Below are 22,213 nucleotides of genomic sequence, written 5' to 3'. Positions count from 1 at the left end.
AAGTAAGAAGAATCACTGAAACATCATATGTCATCATCAATGGTGTTAAGGAATATAAGTTCTGTGGGGTTTTGCTGTGGGTAGGAATAACAGCGCTGTCTGTTTTAGCCTGTGGTACTCCCATCACTGAGTCCCACCAATATAGCTCTTGCTTGAGTCACAGGTTGTTTTCTACTTTCTACTCTGCTTTCAGTTTCAGTTTCTCCTTCTGATTCTGCTTTCTTTTTTTTAAGGAATCTTTTATGGGTAAGACTGATTTTTCATGTGTGGCTGTGTGTGTGTGCATGCGTGCGTGAGTGTGTGTGCCCAGGATAGTCAGAATAGAAGACCTCATTGGATTCTCTAGAAAAGTATTTATAAATGATTGTGAACAACCAGGTGCATGCTAAGAACTGAACCCAGGTCCTCTACAAGATCACCCAGTCCTCCTTTCTGTGGAGCTATCTCTCTGTTTTCAGAAATCATCTATGATTTCACCTCTTCTGTCCCTTTAAAAAAAAATTAAATGCCTTTGGTTATTCATGTTATCACACATCAGAAAGCTCTAAATACATAACTTCCCTTAGAAGTCTCCTTAATCTCCTCTTGCCCTAGTTTCTCCATCTCTGAAATTGTGAATAATTAAGACTCTTGATCATTACTGCCTTAAAGAAGCATTGCAGGTGTTCTTGCTGTGTCACATGTGTGTCAGAAGGTAGCAGAAAAGAGATACACGGTGTCTGCTCAGTATTTTGATATGGGAATATCTGATTGATTAGTAGCCTATCATTGTATAAAATAAAGAGAGCCTGAGAAGGCAAGAGTAGTACTACACAGTCTCAGATTATCTCCCAGAATGGGGAACTGGAAAATCAAAGAACCTCACATAAGTTCATGAGCCCTGGGCAGGAATGACAGACATTTATTGCAAGGTTCCACTCAAGCATGTAGGGCAAGTAGTAAGCCCAAAATGTACACCAGACTGGCATCTTGTGGCCCAGACAGGTAGCTAGCATGAACTTACCATTACTCCAGGACCAGCCAGGCCCAAAGAACAGATTGTGTCCACAATGACCCCTGCCTGGAGACATAATGCACAAGCAAGGTATAGCACATCTGAGACTTCTTTTGAGATGAATCACAAAAACTCAAGAGCCTACAAGATCTTCTAAGATGAGCTAGTGAGTGGTGGATAAATGGGAGAAAAGAAGAAATAGAAGAATGTGGTCACAAAGAAAAGAGGCAGAACTGGAGACTAGAGAGTTATGAGGAACAGCCTGATGTGAGTAGCTGTTGATGACAACTAAGACCATGGTAAAGTAGTGGCCTATGTTGCCACCAGAGGGCCATGACTGGGTCCATGGTAGCAGCAGGTGTCTGTTACCATCAAAGTCCAGCAAATAGCCATGGTCTGAGCTAGTACCTAGGGACATGTTGATGTCTGAGGGTTGGGCCGAACTGGCTCAGCTCACCATCTGGGCATGGTGGGAGAGTTGGCCCTGGAGGCACAAAATCAGGAAAGTTGATGCTTGCCCAGCCACCTGAAGTTGTCAGAAGAGCCTGGGCCCACACATTGCAGGAGATGTGGGCCTGCTGGCTCAGAGGATACAAGCAGCATGAGAGAACTTCCACTAGCACTTGTCATCATGCATGGGACATCCTCTTTACCTTTTTTACCTAAGGCAGTCAAGAGATTGGCCCTCAAGTCATAAGAACAGGAGAGCTGGACCTGATTCTCTTCAGCTGCATCAATCAGGACAAAAAGTCCTACATGTTGGCTGGGCAGTACATTAGAGCTGATCCTGATGGCAGGACACTAACAAGCTGAACTTGAGAACCTTATTGTGGGAAATCTGGCCCTGCTACTTCTCTACCATGTGATTACATGGGAAAGAAATGATGGCACCCCAATCTCTTGCCACATAGACAGGACATCAGGCACCAAGATCATCGGGGGGGGGGCGATTCTTCTACCTCTCAAATGCTTCAGCACTCAGGAGTGAGGACCCTAAATTTTACATGGGCAACACAGTAGAGCTGACCCAGAATATGAGGTTTACAAGTGAGCCAGCCCTTAGTGTATTAGTATGGGAGAGCTGACCCTGTCTCTTTTTTGCTGCCTAGTGGGCTTAGTTGGCAGACAGGAAAGCTGTTCCTAGGGACATGAGAGTGGGAGAAATGACCTTGCCCATCAACAGCTGCATCACTGAGGAGAACAGACCCTGTACCTAACCTAGGTATAAGGGTTAGCTGGCCCTGTTTACAATGGTTGCTAGTGAGCTGATGACCTCATAGGCATGAGAGTGGGAGAGCTGGAGGGCTTACCAGCTCAGATACCTCTCAGACATCATTCCAGGGTTTTGGATTGACATACCACAATATGGCTAATGCAGTGACAAGCCCTATCAATGACATGCTAGAGTACATGAAGGGTCCAGTCTTACAAATTTAAAACTACTGGATCTTCATGACACAGTGCAACAAAAAGATATTCAGTAGGAGGCCCAGTGATGTTGCTGTATTAATAAAGTACCAGAAGCCAGAGTCCATGTGCCAGGCCAATGTGTTAATCCAATGAAAATGTGTAAGCAAAGAAGTGTGCAGAAAAGTGTGTGCTCTTTGATACACTGTGATACACTACAGCTTCCATGACAAGATATTTTTCTCTGTTGGGGCTTAGTTTAAACTGGGTGGAGTGTCAATATGAACAAAGGGGAAGATGAATGTAATTGGTATATAAGATGTGAAATACACAAAAAATGTTAAAAAAATAAATAAATGCAACTGAGCTTAACAACGAAAAGAGACTGAGTATATCGGAGATGAATAGACAGCTGTGGAGATGACTGGGATATTGTGAAAAAACAGGAAATGGATCTTACCTATACATGATTTCTAAAAATATAAGGAAATAGAATATAGGTCTCTGTTGTTGTGTTGGTGTTTTGTTTATAAAACTATGCTCTGGGATATCAATTTTGCATTGATAACACTCCTGGAAACATCTTTAACAGCTCTATATTCTCTATATTTTCATCTGCTCCAGATCCTCTGCCACTGAACCTGGATAGGATCCCATCTTCCAAATCAGCTACATGATATATCAAGCTCTTTGGAGCTTTCCCTGGTTTCTGCTTGAACCACTTTAAATCATAATTAATAACCTAACTTGCCTGGCAAGTGATGGTGACTCTGTCTCCCAGAGAAAAAGACAGGGAGGCTGCAGACTGGGTCATCTGTTTGTCACATCTGGCACCTAGAGTTGAAAATGTAACCGATATTCACATAGTTAAGCATAATAAGAAATAACATGCCTGAAATTCCAGTCAACACTAATCACAGTGTAACAGTAAAAGTCTCATTTTAGTTAGGTTTTACCTGGAAACCACAGCAACAGGAGCCCAAGGAACTGACCAGGGGCCCCCATGTCCATGCTGAGTCCTGACTGCAGTGACAATGAAACAGAATATAACTTGTATATAAAGAAGTCCCTATGCAAATCATTGGAAACAAGTTAAGGCTGGGCACAGCTACTCATCTGAAAATTTCACAATTCCAGATGACCAAGTTCAGACCACACATATGCCTCCAGAGAATGCATTTCCATTCAATGATTTAAAATTGTAGATGATATTACTAATATATGTGAGCTCCATTTTGAATGATATATTTCAAAGATACACTTGGGTAATATAGACAAATATCCTGCTGTCAGGGAGTATACAACAAAGAAACTAATATATCTTTAACTCATTCAAATAATTCTGATTGATTAAAAAATAATATGTGTTCTGCTTGTAAAGTGTTTGTTAGAGTAGTCATTTTGTTAATTAAAATGGTATTTTATTGGTACCATTTTACTGATGTAAAAATTGTTTTGCAGCTTTACCATTGCTAACTTTAGTTCAAAAAGAGAAAAAACACAATAAGTGCACATATAACACCCTGATCCCCAAAACCTGTGTCACTTCATATTCTGACTCCATATGAAGATGGAGTTTCTTTTATAATGGTAGACTGAATGGGTACAGTGTGGTTCAGTTTGGAATCCTCCATATTTTGCTTTTTTCTGTCAGTTACTACTGTTCCCTAAAATTCCTCAGCATAAAGATTTGACTAGTGATGACACTTAAAAATCTATAACAGTGAAAGGGTTAAAATTTTTCAAAATCTCCTAGCAGCCTCGGCAGAACCAAGAGTGCAGGTCAGCTTGGTCATGAGCTCTGTGTTTCAGGAACTTGGCTGACCACCAGATAGATAGTTGGTTATGAATAGGCTCTTTGAATATAATATAGTCTATACAAAATGTTCTCCATTACTATTCCTTGTACACTGTCACAAACTGAATAATGGGCTGAGACTTTCCACAGGTACTCTCCAATAACCCTCTTTTACTCCCCCTGGGTTGTGGTTTCCCCTCTGAGTTGTGGTTTTTGGCTTTAAATTCTTTCTGCCTCCAAAGCCCCGGGGTCAGACCCCAATGCCCCTGCATGGGTCATGAGTCTTGACCTCAACATGTTGATCGAAATATACCTCTTGCTGATTGTATGAAGTTCGGTGTCTTGTGAGTTAATGGGTGGCCACAAATTCCTGAGGCTTGGGTGAGGTCCTCCCTTCACGGGGGCTTTACAACAGAAAACACTGCTACTCAATAGATGGCTTTGCTATATTGATACTTTCACCTATCATTATTGAGTAGTAACTGTAGAAATGATCCTGACTTAGGCAGCAGTCTTACTATTATCATATGGGTCCAAGTCTCCAAACAAGTTATGATCCAGAAATTATTATACATCCTTATAACACAAATATTTGCATACAAAAGATCACACATCTCTGTCTTTATCCTGACTTTCCAGCCTTATTCATCATCAGGAGAAACAATTTATTCAGTCTTTAGTATTTTTGTCCTGGAGTCATGCAATGCTTTATGTCTTTTAAAACATAAATTTGAAGTGCCAAACAGTGTTGCAGCATAAGCCTGAACCTGTTGATATTTCAGGGTTCTTGTCATGGGTGATGGGTGAGAAGAAACTTCTAGTAAAAAGCTGTTTCTTCAATATACAGAGAATATACCCTTTCAGAAGTACCAAAAGCAGTTTTCTGGTAGATTTATAGTATGCTGCCTTCTCTGTCTTTTCCCTGTACTCTCTTTCTGATTATATCTACCAGCTGTGTCTTTGTCTCTCTTTGATCTTTGAGGCTTGATAAACATTTCTGCATTTTCACATGATACCCCAGGGTCTAAGAAAGATCCACTCAATACCCTGAGTATCTTTTATTCGTGTCTGTCTCTTATGACTATTTTACTCCTCTTCTGAGTTTTATTCAAGCTTCCTCCCTTGGTCCTTCTTTCTTCTTTAATGTTTTTGGGAAGGGCTGTAGAGTGTAACACATTATCTGTATTTTTTGGCTGATATCCACTTTCAAGTGAGTACATGACATGCATGTTTTTGGACTAAGTTACCCCACTCAGGAAGATATTCTCAAGTTCCATCCATTTGCTTGCAAAATTCATGATGTCTTGGTTTTAATATCTGAATAATATTCCATTGTGTAGATGCACCACATTCTCTTTAGCTATTATTCTTTTGAGAGACATCTAGGTTGTGCCCAGTTTCTGTCTATTATGAATAAAGTTCCTATAAACATAGTTTACCAAGTGTTTTGTGGGATGTTGGAGCATAATTTAGGTACATGTCCAGGAGTTGTATAGCTGGATCTTGAAGTAGAGTTGCTTCACTTTTTCAAAAAAAAAAACCAAAACAAAACAAAACACAAAATTGGTTTTCAACATGGTTTAAAAATTTTCACTCCTACCAGCATTGAAAGAATGTTCCCCTTGCTCCATATACTCAAGAGAATGTGCTAACTCCTGAGTTTTATTTTTAATCTTAGCCATTCTGATGATTGTAAGATGGAATCTCAACAGAACTTGCTTTTTGACAAAACTGTACAACTGAAACAATTGAAAAAGAAAGTACTGTCACCAAATGGTGCTGGTTTAACTGGATGTTAGCATGTAGAAAAATGTAAATTTATATGTATCTGTTACCATGCATAAAACTCAAATCGATGGGGATCAAAGACCTCAAAATAAAGCTGGATACACTAAATCTAACAGAACAGAAACTGGAGAATAATGGGTATAGAAGACAACTTCCTGAAAAGAACACAAATGGCTCAAGCTATAAGATCATCAATTGATAAATGGGACCCTTTGAAATTGAAAGGCTTCTGTAAGGCAAATATACTGTAAATAGGAAAAAAAACAACTAAAAGAATGGGAAAAGATCTTCACCCACCCTACATCTAACAGTGGGCTAATATCCAAGATATATAAAGAACTTGAGAAGTCAGACACCAGCAAACCAAATAACCCAATTTAAAAAATGTGATACAGAGCTAAACAGAATTCACAACAGAGTAATTGCTAATGCCTGAGAAGTACTTTTTAAGAAGTTCAATGTCCTTAGTCATATGGGAATTGGAAATCAAAATGTTTCTGAGATACCACCTTACACCCATCAAAATGACTAGGATCAAAAATCAAGTGAGATTTGAATCACTCTGGAAATCAAAATGGAGGTACCTCATATAATTGGAAATAGATCTACCTAAAGACCTAGTTATACCAATCTTGAAAATATACCCAAAAGATGCCCCACAATTTCACAGGGGCAAGTGTTCCAGTATGTTCATAGTGGCCTTATTTATGATAACCAGAAACTAAAAAGAAACCAGATGTCCCACAATGGAAGAATAGATACAGAAAATTTGGTTCATTTACAAAATGGAATACAACTTAGCTATTAATATAGACAGCATCATGTGTTTTTCAGGAAAATATATGGAACTAGAAAATATCATCCTGAGTGAAGTAACTCAGAAACATGCATGGTATACACTCACTAATAAGTGGCTATTAGACAAAGAAGTACAATATACCCAGGATACAATCCATAGAATTCAAGGTGGTTAACATGTCATTGAGCCCAAGTGAGGATGTCTCAATCCCACTTGAGATAGAGAAGAAAGCAACCATAGAGGTTGGGCAGAGGGAAGAAGAAACCTGGGTGGAAGAGTGTAGGGGGAGATGAAAAGAAGAACATGAGTAGGTATTGGAGGTAATAGGAGTGAAGATCTGAAGGCCAGAGAAAGAATGGAAACAGGTAACCTTGAGAGGTAGGATGTAGGGGGACCCACGATGATGTACTGGAAACCTGAGAGGTAAGAGAATCTCAAGACTAAAAGAGAGGGACCTTTGATTAAATTCCCTACAGTGGGGAGAGGAAACTGGTACAGTTCATCTCCAGTAGAAAGACAGCATAAAGTGGACAGACAAGGTTGCCATACAACAGTCAAAAACTCTGATCCAGAATTGATCCTTTCTAAAAGAACTTCAGACAAAAATGGAGAAGTGACTAAGGGAAAGGGGGTTCAGTGACCAGCCCAAAATGGGATCCAGCACAGGGAAAAGCTCAATACCTGACACTATTACTGATGCTATGGTGTTCTTACAGTCAGGAGCCTAGCATGGTTGCCCTCTGAGAAGCCCAGCAAGCAGCTGAAAAGTCAGATGCAGATACTTATACCCAACCAATGGACTGAATTTGGGAACTTCTCAGATTGAATTAGGGAAAAGCTGGAAGAAGCTGAGGAAAAGGTCGACACCATAGTAAGATCAGCAGTCTCAACTAACCTGGAGGCCTAATGTCTCTCAGATAATGTAGGAGCATACATGAGATTCTCTCAGGCCCCTCATGCATACAGCAGAGCTCTTCCTGGCCTGGCCTCAGTAAGAGAAAGATGCACCTAAGCCTTGAGAGTTTTGAGGCCCCAGAAGTTAGGGAGGTCTTTTGGGGATGGCGATAAGGGTGTGGGGACATCCACTTTGAGGTGGAAAAGAAGAAATGGAATGAGAAACAGTTAGAGGGTAGACAAGGAGGGAGATAAAGACTGGACTGTGAAAAAAGATGAAATAATACTAATTACAAAAAATATAAGAAAGTAAATTAATAGGGGAGATTTTTTAATCTACTCTTAAAACAAGAAACATTATAGCCATAATCCTACATTGGTCGAGCTCTTTATATTTTGACATAGAATTGGCGATATATTGTGTTATTTTGGTAGAGAATTTTGGATTTTGATACCTATTGAAAATTTTCATTGGTACAAATCTTGCATATTGATACAAATTTTAAGATTAATTTTGTTTATATACATATATAGTAACAAAATTAATATATTAATGTTACTATGTATATATATTAACTATATATATATATTTATATATATATAAACTCTTAGGTATTGTGCCTATCCAACTCATTTAATAATAAAAGATTTAGTACCAGTCCTCTTAATAGCTGCTAGTGGTAGTTAGTCTCATTGTATATTCAGTTACGGTGAGTGTAATTCTTAATTTGTAATCAATATCATCAAATCCTGCAAGTTTCCAAGTGGCTTAAATTTTGACCTCTGGTGTCCTGTCTATGTACATCGCTAAGGGTCTTCTCAGTCTTATGTGCTATCTGTTTTCCCGTGAAAGGCAGTTTTGGGACAGTACCTCAAAATCCATGGCCTTAGCAGGTTTCATTGTTTTTTCTCAATCTGTAAGGCATCTATATTCATCTGTGTCTTTGGGTGAGCATGGGATTACTTGTCGAATGATGCTTTGGTGAAAGAAACAGAATATAGCTTAGGTGCCATCTATGAAGAAATAGAAGAGTGAGAACTGTGTAGCAGGTCCCTACAGTACCAGAAACAAAGATTTCTGAGGCATATACTGAGACTGGCATACACCTAACTTGCATACTATTACAGCTACAGAACCTATATTTGGATGCCACTTTTTCTCATATAAACTATCAGGTATTAGATACAGAGTACATCATATTCTTAGAAGGCCACTAGGGGTTATTTACTTAAATGTGCCCATAAACTTGAAGCCTGGTTACATCTTAGAAATGCTCCAAACCACCTATATATGTCACCAAAGGCAGCTGGTCAGCTGAATTTCACATTTCTGCTTTCCTGTTGGGGTTTGCAATATTATCTGTATTACCATAAGTGAGACATCATAACTCTGTTGATAATAATAATTTCCAATGTCTTCTGATTCCAGGATATTTATGGTGAGGGAAAAACCTATCTTTGACCTAATAGCACTGAAACTTGAAAGGATCCCAGAGATAGTATAAGTAGCATTCTTGATGGAGTTAAGTTCAGTTTATGTTGATACCATTGTATAGGGCACTGTCTTCACTGGAATAACAGTTGATGGTGACTCTCTCACCTGGCACTACAGACAGAACAACTGAAGACTTGTTCAGTATAAAATCACCTCTGAAGGCTAAAACTAGACAAAATACATGACTGTGTACAAGAAAAGCATCTCTAAGCCACTTATAATGATAGAAGGAATATTGCTATTTTCTCAATTTTACATTTAAACAGTAACAATTCAATATAATACAGACTTCCAAAATAAATAAGGGTATTAGATATTTAAGTAACATTTCTTCTTTTCTAGTAGTCTAACTTTAAGTCCATAGGGGCTTAAGTCCAACACTCTGTGGTGGAGACATCATTTACCAACATTCTCTTTGTATATGTTCATCATCTGAAAAAGCAAAGACAGATAATATTATATTTTAAGCATTCGGGAGACTAGTGGAAAGAGGTGCTTGTGAAAATGATGGAAATTTCAAATAATTGATACTGCATATCAGGCTCCTTGGTCTCTATTCTGAACATAGTATATCCCCCTTGCTTGTCTTGTAATATGATAAAGTCTGTGGATGTGTTTCCAAATACAGGGTTGAGTATAATCTAATACAGTCATTTACATTGCTGCATTCATGTGTAAATAACAAAATCTTATATGTTTGTTCTCAACTCACAGCTATATTGACTGTCTTAGTAATAATTCCTGAAATGTTTTAATTGGTTGAACATGATACATCAGAAATTATAACACTACAAAAACATCATTACTTAGACACAGTAATTGGATATATAAAATCAGAAACTCCAATAATTTGCAACTATGATATTGCATTCTCCGGAGTATAAAATAAAAATGTTATAACAATTTATCTGTCTCTTCACTTGTGAAGAATTTTAGAGAACTAAATGACAAAATGCTTATCACCTTTAAGAAGAAAACTGAAACTTGTATTTGCATGTCCTACCACTGAGAATGAAGAAGATGATGGATAAGAATTTCTGAAGTGGCCTCACCTGGGCTCTGATGCCTGGAGCAGACACCCACCTGGTCTGCTCCCCTGTGGACACCTTATCCTAAGACATCCTAGAGGGTCCATTGAACCCAAAGCAGTGGGCACCCATATCCTGAGACATCCTAGAGGAGCCACTATACTCAGAGCAGCTGGAGATCAGGATTAAAAGATCACAGAGACATCTGGACTCTGAGGACTTCAGACACAAGCAAGATAACTGGAAAGGCAGGCTCCAGTCAGAGACAGTGATTGCAGGTAGCACTAGAGTTAACCAGAAGGTGAAAGGCAAGCACAAGAATACAAGCAACAGAATCTAAAGTTACTTGGCATCATCAGAACCCAGTTCTCCCATCATAGCAGGCCCTGAACATCCAATCACACCAGAAAAGCAGGATTCAGATTTAAAATCATTTCTCATGATGATGATAGAGGACTTTAAGAAGGACATAAAAACACTCTCAAAGAATTCAAGGAGAACACAGGGAGACAGGTAGAAGCCCTTAAAGAGGAAACCCAAATATCCTTTTAGGAATTACAAAAAAAACACAATCAAACAGGTGAAGGAATTAAACAAAGCCATTCATGATCTAAAAATGGAAGTAGAAACAATAAAGAAATCTCAAAGGGAGAATACCTTGGAGATAGAAAACCTAGGAAAGAGATCAGGAGTCATAGACACAAGTATCACCAACAGAATACAAGAGATAGGAAAGAGAATCTCATGTTCAGGATAAAACATTGACACAACTGTCAAAGAAACTTCAAAATGCAAAAAACTCCAAACCCAAAACATCTAGGAAATTCAGGATACACTGAGAAGGCCAAACCTAAGGAAAACAGGTATAGATGAGGATGAAGACTCCCAACTAAAAAGGCCAATAAATATCCTCAACAAAATTATAGAGGAAACCTTTCCTAACCTACAGAAAGAGATGTCCATAAATATACAAGAAGCCTACAGGACTCCAAACAGTCTAGACCAGAAAAGAAATACCTCCTGTCACATAATAATCAAAACATCAAATGTACAAAACAAAGAAAAAATACTAAAAGCAGTAAGGGGAAAAAGGTAAAGTATCATATAAAGCCAGACCTATGAGAATGACACTAGACTTCTCGCCAGAGACTATAAAATCCAGAAGAGCCTGGACTGATATCATACAGACCCTAAGAGAACACAAATGCCAGCCCAGACTACTATACCCAGCAAAACTCACAATCACTATCGATGGAGAAACTAAAATATTCCATGAGAAAACCAAATTTTAAAAAATATCTTCCCACAAATCCAGCACTACAAAGGATAATTGATTGAAAACTCCAACACAAGGAGGGAAATTACAATCTAGAAAAAGCAAGAAAATAATCTTCCAACAAACACATAGAAGATAGCTACACAAATATAATCCTACCTCCAATAACAAAAACAACAGTAAACAACATTCATTTTTTTCTTAATATCTCTTAATATCAATGGACTCAATTCTCCAATAAAAAGACATAGACTATCAGACTGGATACATAAACAGGACCCAGCATTTTGCTGCATACAGGAAACACACCTCTGTGAAAAAGAAAGACACTACCTCAGAGTAAAAGGATGGAAAACAATCTTCCAAGCAAATGGTCCCAAGAAACAGGCTGGAATAGTGATTGTAATATCAAATAAAATCCATTTTCAAACACAAGTAATCAAAAGGACAAGAAAGGACACTTCATATTCATCAAAGGAAAAATGTACCAAGATGAACTTTCAATTCTGAACATCTATGTCATAAATGCAAGGGCACCCACATACATAAAAGAAACTTTACTGAAGCTCAAAGCATACACTGCACCTCATAAAATAATAGCAGGAGATTTTAACACACCACTCTCAGCAATGGACAGATCATGGAAACAAAAACTAAACTGAGAAACAATGAAACTAACAGAAACTATGAACCAATTGGATTTAACTGATATCTGTAGAACATTTCATCCTAAAACAAAAAAATATACCTTTTTCTCTGCACCTTCTCCAAAATAGACCACACAATTGGTCACAAAACTGCCCTCAACAGATACAAAAGGATTGAAATAATCCCGTGTACCCTATCAGACCACCATGGGCTAAGGCTGGTCTTCAATAATAACAAAAACAATGGAAAGCCCACATACAGGTGGAAACTGAACAATGTTCTACTCAATGAGGACTTGACCAAGGAAGAAATAAAGAAAGAAATTAAAGACTTTTTAGAATTTAGTGAAAAGGAGGACATATCATACCAAAACTTGTGGGAGTCCATGAAAGCAGTACTAAGAGGAAAACTCATAGCACTAAGTCCCTACAAAAAGAAACTAGAAAGAGCATACACTAACAACTTGACAGAACACCTGAAAGATCTAGAACAAAAAGAAGCTGATATACCCAAGAGGAGTAGACAGCAAGAAATAATCAAACTCAGAGCTGAAATCAACCAAGTAGAAACAGAAAGAATTATACAAAATATCAATAAAACCAGGAGCTGGTTCTTTGACAAAATCAACAAGATAGATAAACCATTAGCCAGACAAACCAAAGGGCACTGAGACAGTATTCAAATTAATAAAATTAGAACTGAAAAGGGAGACATAACAACAGAAAACAAGGAAATTTAAAAAATTGTCAGATCCTATGATAAAGGCCTATACTAAACAAAACTGGAAAATCTGGATGAAATGGACAATTTTCTAGACAGATACCAAGTATCAAAATTAAATCAAGAGCAAATAAAGCATCTAAACAGTCTGATAAACCCTAAAGAAATAGAAGCAGTCATTAAAAGTCTCTCCAACAAAAAAAGTCTGGGACCAGATGGTTTTAGTGCTGAATTCTATCCGACCTTCCAGGAAGACCTAATACCAATTCTCTTCAAAATATTCCACAGAACAGAAACAGAAGGACCTTTACACAATTCGTTCTATGAAGCTACAATTACACTCATACCTAAACCTCACAAAGACCCAACAAAGAAAGAGAACTACAGACCAATCTCTCTTATGAATATTGATGCAAAAATACTCAATAAAATTCTCACAAACTGAATCCAAGTACACATCAAAACAATCATCCATCATGATCAAGTAGGCTTTATCCCAGGAAGGCATGGAATGTTCAATATTCAGAAATCCATCAATGTAATTCACTGCATAAATAAACTCAAAGAAAAAAACCACATAATCATCTCACTAGATGCTGAGAAAGCATTTGACAAAATTCAACATCCCTTCATGTTAAAAGTCTTGGAAAGATCAGGAATTCAAGGCCCATACTTAAACACAGTAAAAGCAATATACAGCAAGCCAGTAGCCAACATCAAACTAAATGGAGAGAAACTTGAATCAATCCCACTAAAATCAGGGAGTAGACAAGGCTGCCCACTCTCACTCTACCTACACAATATAGTACTGAAAGTTCTAGCCAAAGCAATTAGACAACAAAAGGAAGTCAAAGGGATACAAATAGGAAAGGAAGAAGTCAAAATTCCACTATTTGCTGATGATATGATACTATACTTAAGTGACCCTAAAACTACCACCAGAGAACTCCTAAACCTGATAAACAACTTCAGTAAAGTGGCTGGATATTAAATCAACTCAAACAAATCAGTATCCTTCCTCTACTCAAAGGATAAACAGGCTGAGAAAGAATTAGGGAAATGACACCCTTCACAATAGCCACAAATAATATAAAATATCTTGGAGTGAATCTAAGCAAGCAAATAAAAGATCTATATGAAAAGAATTTCAAGTCTCTGAAGAAAGAAATAGAAGAAGATCTCAGAAGATGGAAAGATCTCCCATGCTCCTAGATTGGCAGGATTAATTTAGTAAAAATGGCCCTCTTACCAAAAGCAATCTACAGATAAAATGAATTCCCCATCAAAATTCCCTAATCAATTTCTCATATAGATAGAAAGAGGAATTTGCAAATTCATTTGGAATAACAAAAAGCCCAGGATAGTGAGAACTATTCTCTACAATAAAAGAACTTCTGGGGGAATCTCTTTCCCTGACCTCAAACTGCACTACAGAGCAATAGTGGTAAAAACTGCATGGTATTGGTACAAAGACAGGCAGCAAGATCAATGGAATAGAATTGAAGATCCAGAAATGAACCCACACACCTATGATCACTTGATCTTTGACAAAGGAGCTAAAACCATAAAGTGGAAAAAGGACAGCATTTTCAGCAAATGGTGCTGGTTCAACTGGAGGACAGCTGTTGAAGAATGCAAATCGACCCATTCTTATCTCCTTGTACAAAGCTCAAGTCCAAGTGGATAAAAGACCTTGACATAAAACCAGATACACTGAAACTAATAGAAGAGAAGCTGGGGAAGACCCTCAAATACCTAGGCACAGGAGAAAAGTTCCTGAACAGAACACCAATGGCTTATGCTCTAAGATCAAGAATTGACAAATGGGACCTCATAAAATTGCAAAGCTTCTGTAAGGCAAAGGACACTGTCTATAGGAAAAAACAGCAACCAACAGATTGGGAAAAGATCTTTACCCATCCTACATCCAATAGAGGGCTAATATCTAATATATACAAAGAACACTAGTAATCATACCCAGACAACCAAATAACTCTATTAAAAAATTGGGTACACAACTAAACAAATAATTCTCAACTGAGGAAAATCGAATGGCTGAGAAGCACCACAAGAAATGTTCAACATCCTATGTCATCAGGGAAATGCAAATCAAAACAACCCTGAGATACAACCACACACTATTCAGAATGGCTAAGATCAAAAACTCAGGTGGTAGTAGATGCTGGCGAGGATGTGAAGAAAGAGGAACACTTCTCCATTGCTGGTGGGATTGCAAGCTGGTACAACCACTCTGGATATTAGTCTGGCAGTTCCTCAGAAAATTTGATATAACATTACCTGAGGATCCAGCTATACCACTCCTAGGCATCTACCCAGAAGTTCCTCCAACATATAACAAGGACATATGCTCCATTATGTTCATAGCAGCCTTATTTATACTAGCCAGAAGCTGGAAAGAACCCAGATGTCCTTCAACAGAGGAATGGATAAAAAAATATAGTACATTTACACAATGGAGTATTACTCAGCTATTAAAAATAATGAATTCAAGAAATTCTTAGGTAAATGGATGAAACTAGAAAATATCATCCTGAGTGAGGTAACCCAATCACAAAAGAACACACATGGGATTTACTCACTGATAAGTGGAAGTTAACCCAAAATCTTGGAATAGCCAAGACTCAACTCACAGACAACTTGAACCTCATGAAAGGAAAACCAAGTGTGGATGCCTCAGTCCTACTTAGAAGGAGTAACAAAAATACTCAAGGGAGCAAACATGGAGACAAAATGTGGGGCAGAAACTGAAGGAGGGGCCATCTGTAAACAATTTCACCTGGGTATCTATCCCATGCACAGTCACCAAAGATAGACACTGATGTAAATGGCAGGAATTGCATGCTGACAAGAGCCTGATATAGCTGTCTTCTTAGATGTCTGCCAGAGGCTGACACATTCAGAGGTCAATGCTCACAGCTAACCACTGCTCTGATCAAGGGTTTCCCAATGGAGGAGTTAGAGAGAAGGCTGAAAAAGCAGAAAGGATTTGTAGCCCCATGAGGAAAACCAGAATACCAACCAACCAGAGCTCCCCAGGGTCTAAACCACTAGCCTGAGAGCACATAGGGAGAGACCAATGACTCCATCTGTACATGAAGGGAAGGATGGCCTTGATGGGCATATGTGGGAGAGGAGATATTTGGTCCTATGAAGGCTGAACACTGAGTGGGGGAGGATTCAAGGGTGGGGAGGTGGGAGTGTTGGGGTAGGTGGGGACATATTCTCATAGAAGCATGAGGAGGTGGGATGGGATAGGAGCTTCCTGGGTGGTGGGGGTAATGGAGGGAAGGGGATAAAATCTTAAATGTAAATATAATGTCCAATAAAAAAAAGAAAAATAAGATTAGCAAGACAACAATCTCTTGGATAGTAAGTAATCATTCCTAAACTAAATGTGAATTATCTGACTCAGCCCTTGTTTTTTTATTAAACATTTCTCTTGTTAAAAAAGAATTTCTGAAGTATTTAAACAATATATACTATCCTTCATCCATGTTATCAATTGATCTGTCATGTAGAGCAATACTGTTAGTCAGCCTGAATCAGAGGAGAACATATCATTCTGATAGTGATTCAAAAGCATTAATCCTGACCTTTGTGTCATAAGACATGCTAAAACATATTTCTTAAATTAGGAAAATATCAGAACTTTGTGAAAAATCTTTAATACCGAGTCACATCACAAGACAATATTCTAGAAAACATGTATGTCACCATCTGCAACCACAAACAAAGAGTTCTTCACAACTCAAATATGGTTCCCAGTTCATGAGGTCTTCCTGGACATATGTGTGACACTTTACCAGTATGTGTCTAATTTTGCAAACTAGAAATGCAGATTTGCCAAGATTTACAGTTCACTGGGGCACAACAGTTTTAAACAGTAGTTATAGTGTTGACCATAGCCGACAAAGCTCTTCTATGTTCTGTCAACTGAAGTGAAGAAAATCTACACTTTTACCAGGCTTAAATGAATGTCTCAATTATTCATCTTAAGTTTAATGGCAAAAAATTATGTCAAGAATTAAAATACATAAATTATCCAAGTGTCCTTTCACAGAGAAATACAAAATGAATATATTATTTGAATATAAGTTAAACTATTTTTCAGCATTAATTGCAAAGTGAATTGTGACACTTGAAAATGAAAGATATTCCACTGATTGAAATAGAATTGTCACACACATATAAATAAACACACATACACACATATATATACATATGTATGTATATATAATGTATACACACACACACAAACACATGAAAAAAATTCAAGTGCTGTTTATGCAGTTGTTTCTAGGCAAGATTATTTTATAACAGACGTTCTTGTTTGTCATTTATAATTTTTTGCCTCCTCTTTTGTAATGTTCTCTGAATCATAGATAAAGCAGTTGTAGTGTAGATTTGCCCACTGAGAAGAATGATATATATGTGTGTATGTATGTGTGTGTGTGTGTGCATGTCTGTATGTGTATACAATACATATACACATATAATAATAATAAACAATAGCAATGAGGAAATCAAAGAGAGGACTATCAACTGAAAAAAGGGGGCCACTGAAGGTGTTGATAACAGGAAAGGAATTAGCAAATGTGGTATAATATACATGATTTCTCCTGTGAAAAACTTGGTGTTGGTTTGTGTGACCTTACCATGAAGTGGAGGAAAAGGCAATGGACCATGCCTCCTTAGCCACCACTAGAGCAAGGTATTTATGTATTTCTATAAAACATGTACTTTTAAACATGGACATGTGCTTATAACAGCATATATAGTCAACAATATACCTACCAAATGAATAAATATATATGCATGTATAAATGTATATTCACAAAAACTAGGAAATGCAATCAGCCTAGACATCCATCAAATGAAGCATGGCTGGGGATTCTGAGGACCCATGCCCTGCCTTTTCGCCCTGATCCCTGCAGGTGCACCCTCGCTGGGGCCCTGTTGCTGCAGAAGTGCATCCACCAAGTTCCCAGTGCCTTGCAGGGTTCATTCACTCTAACCTAGAGGTTGAAGTTTGGTGGCTTGGTTGTTCTTGGTTGTTCACTACCTCAGGAAGGAAAGACTTACTGCCTTTATCTCTAAGAAAGTATTGTTAGTGTGTGCTGCTTATTCTGTGTGTCAAACAAACTATTGTTCATGTGTGTGTGGAGAAAACTAGCTTATTCTATTTGGTTATTTACTTATTGCTGAAGAAGGCCAGTGGAGTTAGGTGGGCTTTTTCTATTTGAAATACTCCTGCCTCCTCTGTAAATCCTGCCCTAGGATAGTTCCTAAACTTGTCTGTGTGGGAGATTCACAGGGGAGTTTTATATCTCACATGATATAAAGCCAAGTAGAATTATGTTTAGCTTCAAAAAAGCTGAAATGAGGAAATTTGTAAGAAAATGTGTGGAACTATCAGAAAATTTATACTGAGTGACAAAGAGCAATGTCATGTGTTCACTCTCATAAATGGATCCTAATGGTTAAATTTGAGTGATTTCTCTGGAGTCTATAAAGTTTGGAAGTTAAAAAAAATGATGAGAGAGGAACTGAGAATAGACCTTAAGTACAGGAGGAGATAGTGATTTAGGAGTCAAATGAGGCTTAAAGTACTATCACTTGGCTTTAGACTCCATTTTGATCATAAGGTGAAATTAAGTTCAAATTTGTAGGCCCTAAGGCCCGAGGCCCTAGGGTAGCCAGAAACTATCTAATCTGACCAACTTCCTCCTTATTTATTTATTTATTTATTTATTTATTTATTTATTTATTTTTGATTGCCAAAACATGACTATTCCTAACCACATAAAAATGATTATGAATGATGAAAAATTAGCAAAATCTTGACACAGATGTTTTTAGGTTTTTTTTTGTTGTCATTTAAATAATTGGTAAGAGGAATGCTTGGGGACACAGTCAGCTCCTGAGTCTCTGCTCCTGTCCCGCCCTGACAGATCAGGTTTTGTGCCTAATTCAAGTAAATATCATACATTATGTGGACTCTTCTTCTGCTTTGGTTGTTGTTTTTGATTTTCAAACCCTAACTGTAGAATGTGTGTGATGTGAATCTACACAGTGAGCATGCTAGTGGCTGAAAAGTTTACACATGGATATGGCAGGGAATAGGAAAAGAAAAGGTGTTGAAGAGTAAATAAAACTAAGAGTGTGTACCAAAAACAATACAGAAAATTTACTTTATAGTTCTAGGGTGAATAATGCTTCTCTAGAGGTAAGAGGTTCCTAGTGTCATGAATCTTCCTTATAATACAGGCCCTCAAACCATAAAACAATACAAGCAATACAATGAATAAATAAGATACATGCAAAACAATGCAATGCCATTTTTTATTCACTGCCAGAAGGAGGTCACAAATCTCTATTGCTAAGGACACCAGGCATTTTAATGGAAGAAAATAGAGAAATAATCATGAAATTAAACTGAAAGTCTACTGCTGGATTGCTAAATTTCACTGTTCAAGAAAATGACCTTCAAACTCCCAGTGGATTAAGAAGGTTATATTTTGTTCAACTGTGAACTTCATATCTGGCAATAATGACCATCTGTTTAGCAGGATGCTAATTGCCTCTGTGATCCCAATAATAGAGTTAACCTAAAGATTATAGTTAGATCTTAGTAATGCACTGAGAAAATTATGTCAGAAAAGAAACACTTTACGGGTAAAAGCATTTGATGAGAAATTCAGAGTCAATAGACATACTTCCCAGAAATAGAAAACAAACAGAAGATAATAAACATATACAATACACATTAAATCAAATACTTAAAATGTGGCAAATGAAGCAATTTGTAGTAAATGATAGAATTTAACAAAGAATACTTCTCAGTTTCCTGTCTCCTTTACTGGATAATGTTGAGTAACAAAGGGAGACAAGAAGACAAGCCTGTAGGAAAATTGGGTTTACAGTCTGCTTTATAACCATCATTGCTTGTTGCTATGAGGCCACCTGTTCAGTATTCTACTGAGGCAGATGCAATGAGGCAGAAGCAATATCATTGTTATTGTAGCCAATAAAGGCAAAAAGAATGACTGTTGTAGCCAAGATGCACATGCTACCAGCTGCACCAAACAATCTGCAGTTCTCAACACTTCTCTCTCACACAGATAAGTAACTCATTTGACAGCTGTGATACCCCAAGCAAAGACATTTTTTGTTAGGGTCTGCATCACTGTGGGAGGTAAACGTGTACTTTGTAAGCAGTAATAAATTCCCAAATCCTCAGGCTCCACTCTGCTGATCTTAAGTGTGAAATCTGTGCCTGACCCGCTGCCACTGAACCTTTCTGGGACCCCAGAATATCTGTTTGAAACCCTGTAGATCAGCAGCTGTGGAGACTGGCCTGGTTTCTGCAGGTACCAAGACAAATAGGTGTTTCCATTACTGTGTACAATACTCTGACTAGACCTGCAGGAGATAGAGGCTTGATCTCCAAGGCTGACAGGCAGGAAAACTGGAGTTTGGGTCATCACAACATCACTGCTGGAAGCTGAAAAAATAAGAGAGAAGTATAGAATCATGCACAAACTTCATGAAAAATCTTCTGATTTTTTATACATTTCAACTTAAATGTGTTTGTACATACAATTCTTTATACATTAAAATTCACGTCCTAACAAAACAAGTTAAATGGAATCCCCAAGGTGCTTCTATACTTAATGTAGACTATCCTATTTATTCATGTCATAATATTTATTGTATCACAGGTTCTCTCCCATCTGGAGCCTCCTTCTTGCATATAAACAACCAACAGGCCCCATACTGGAGGATAATACCTGTCTACTCATACATGCCACAACACATGTACTGAGCAGTATGACCCAGTTCTTGTGCTACCTCCCCATTCTCAATTCCTTCTGTTCTCACCAGGAATCCAGAACAACAGCACCAACAGTCTACCAGGCAACTTCATTTTGAGAAGGAAGCCTGAGAAGACTTTTGAGTCACAGAAAGAAGACAACTGACCCTTTTATTCAAAACTGGCATGGGTGGTTCCTCCCCGGGGAACAATATGCAAAGGCCTGGGTTAGTGTTGCAATACAGATAGAGGGAAGTACCCTTACTGCTTCTTATGATTGCAAAAATAACACATCCTCTTCTAGTTTCAGTGGGCACTAGTGCTCACAGATAATCCCTGGAGAAACTAGGAATGTTAATCACATAGGGCTGTCTCCTCAATGGAAGAAATATATACTTGCTTTTCACTTAGAATCCTGAGGATGGAAGCTGTTAGTAAACTGATGACATTTTCTATCTATAATTCCTCACTCAGATTCCCCAGAATCTTCCATCATAGGCCTTCATTCTCAATAGAATCCGCACATATGAGAGAAATCACATGTACATTGCAAAGAAGTTTTAATGTAGTCTGTTTTAGGTTTGCTGTGCAAAAAAATTTGAGATAAAAGTTTTTGTTTTCAAATGTAATACTGTACTTAAGTGTGTCTAAAATATACTGTCCTGATGTCAGAGTTTAGACCTGTGAAATGCCATCACTTAACTACTAAATTCTTACCCAAGTTTCTTTCTTGCCACACACGTTTGGCTTTTCTGACAGCCAAGGTACTTGCAATGACCTCCACAACTGCTACCAAACATGAGGGACACAACCCTTATAGAAGATAACAAAATTTTCCTTAAATAAAAATTAAAGTCTCAAAAAAAGTAGGCCTTTTACCCAAAGGATTGGTACTGAGAGACAGTAGAAGTAATATGTGTTCTAATCAGTCCATTGAGACAAAGCATTTTGTACAATTGTTAGGACAGTTGTTAAGAATGAGAGGGATCTAATTATGTAAAGAGTGTTCCAGAAAGACAAATCTCTGTCAATTATTTATTTTAAAAGGGAGGGGGACATTTTCTGCTACACAGATATTGTAAGGTTTTGGCAAGGCAGGCATATTTGACTCTCGGCCTCTCATAATTTCTGGTTGACAGGCATGTCCAGCTATCAGCATTCACTCCTCATATATGTGCCTTGAATGTAGAAGGGCATGGGAAGAAGCCAAAGAGTCACAGCTTTTATATACCATTTCCAGCTTGTCTCTGACAGCTCATGAATGAACAACTACCTGATTCACAGGGGCAAGGAATTGTGCCCATGTAATAAAGCTAATGTTCTGTGGAAGTGTTTGAGATGATGTCACAATGGGTGAATATTAATCTTCATGTACATTTTGTCAGAATTAGTATTAATATGTTATACAAACAGTGAAATAGTTTAACAATAATATAATTACCTCTATACAAAGGGCACAATTTTCATTTCTATTTGCCTGACAACTGCCAACTTCCGTAAATGGACCACACTTGAACAGAGACCTTATTCTG

The 22,213-nt window shown here is 37.8% G+C and overlaps 1 non-coding gene and 1 pseudogene across 1 annotated transcript; one reads left to right on the top strand and one right to left on the bottom strand.

The window, feature by feature from the left end:
- Positions 1–639: 639 nt before the first annotated feature.
- LOC117715874 (small nucleolar RNA SNORA17) lies at positions 640–770 on the top strand. Its single transcript, XR_004607671.1, has one exon. It is a non-coding gene; the product is annotated as a small nucleolar RNA SNORA17 (small nucleolar RNA).
- Positions 771–19,998: 19,228 nt separating this feature from the next.
- The window catches only part of LOC117714989 (serine/threonine-protein phosphatase 2A 56 kDa regulatory subunit gamma isoform-like), a 51,278-nt pseudogene continuing 49,063 nt past the window's right edge, over positions 19,999–22,213 (bottom strand).

This window comes from Arvicanthis niloticus, chromosome 9 (assembly GCF_011762505.2).
Source record: "Arvicanthis niloticus isolate mArvNil1 chromosome 9, mArvNil1.pat.X, whole genome shotgun sequence".
NCBI classification, from domain to species: Eukaryota; Metazoa; Chordata; class Mammalia; order Rodentia; family Muridae; genus Arvicanthis; species Arvicanthis niloticus.
This window is presented reverse-complemented; position numbering and strand designations above follow the sequence as displayed.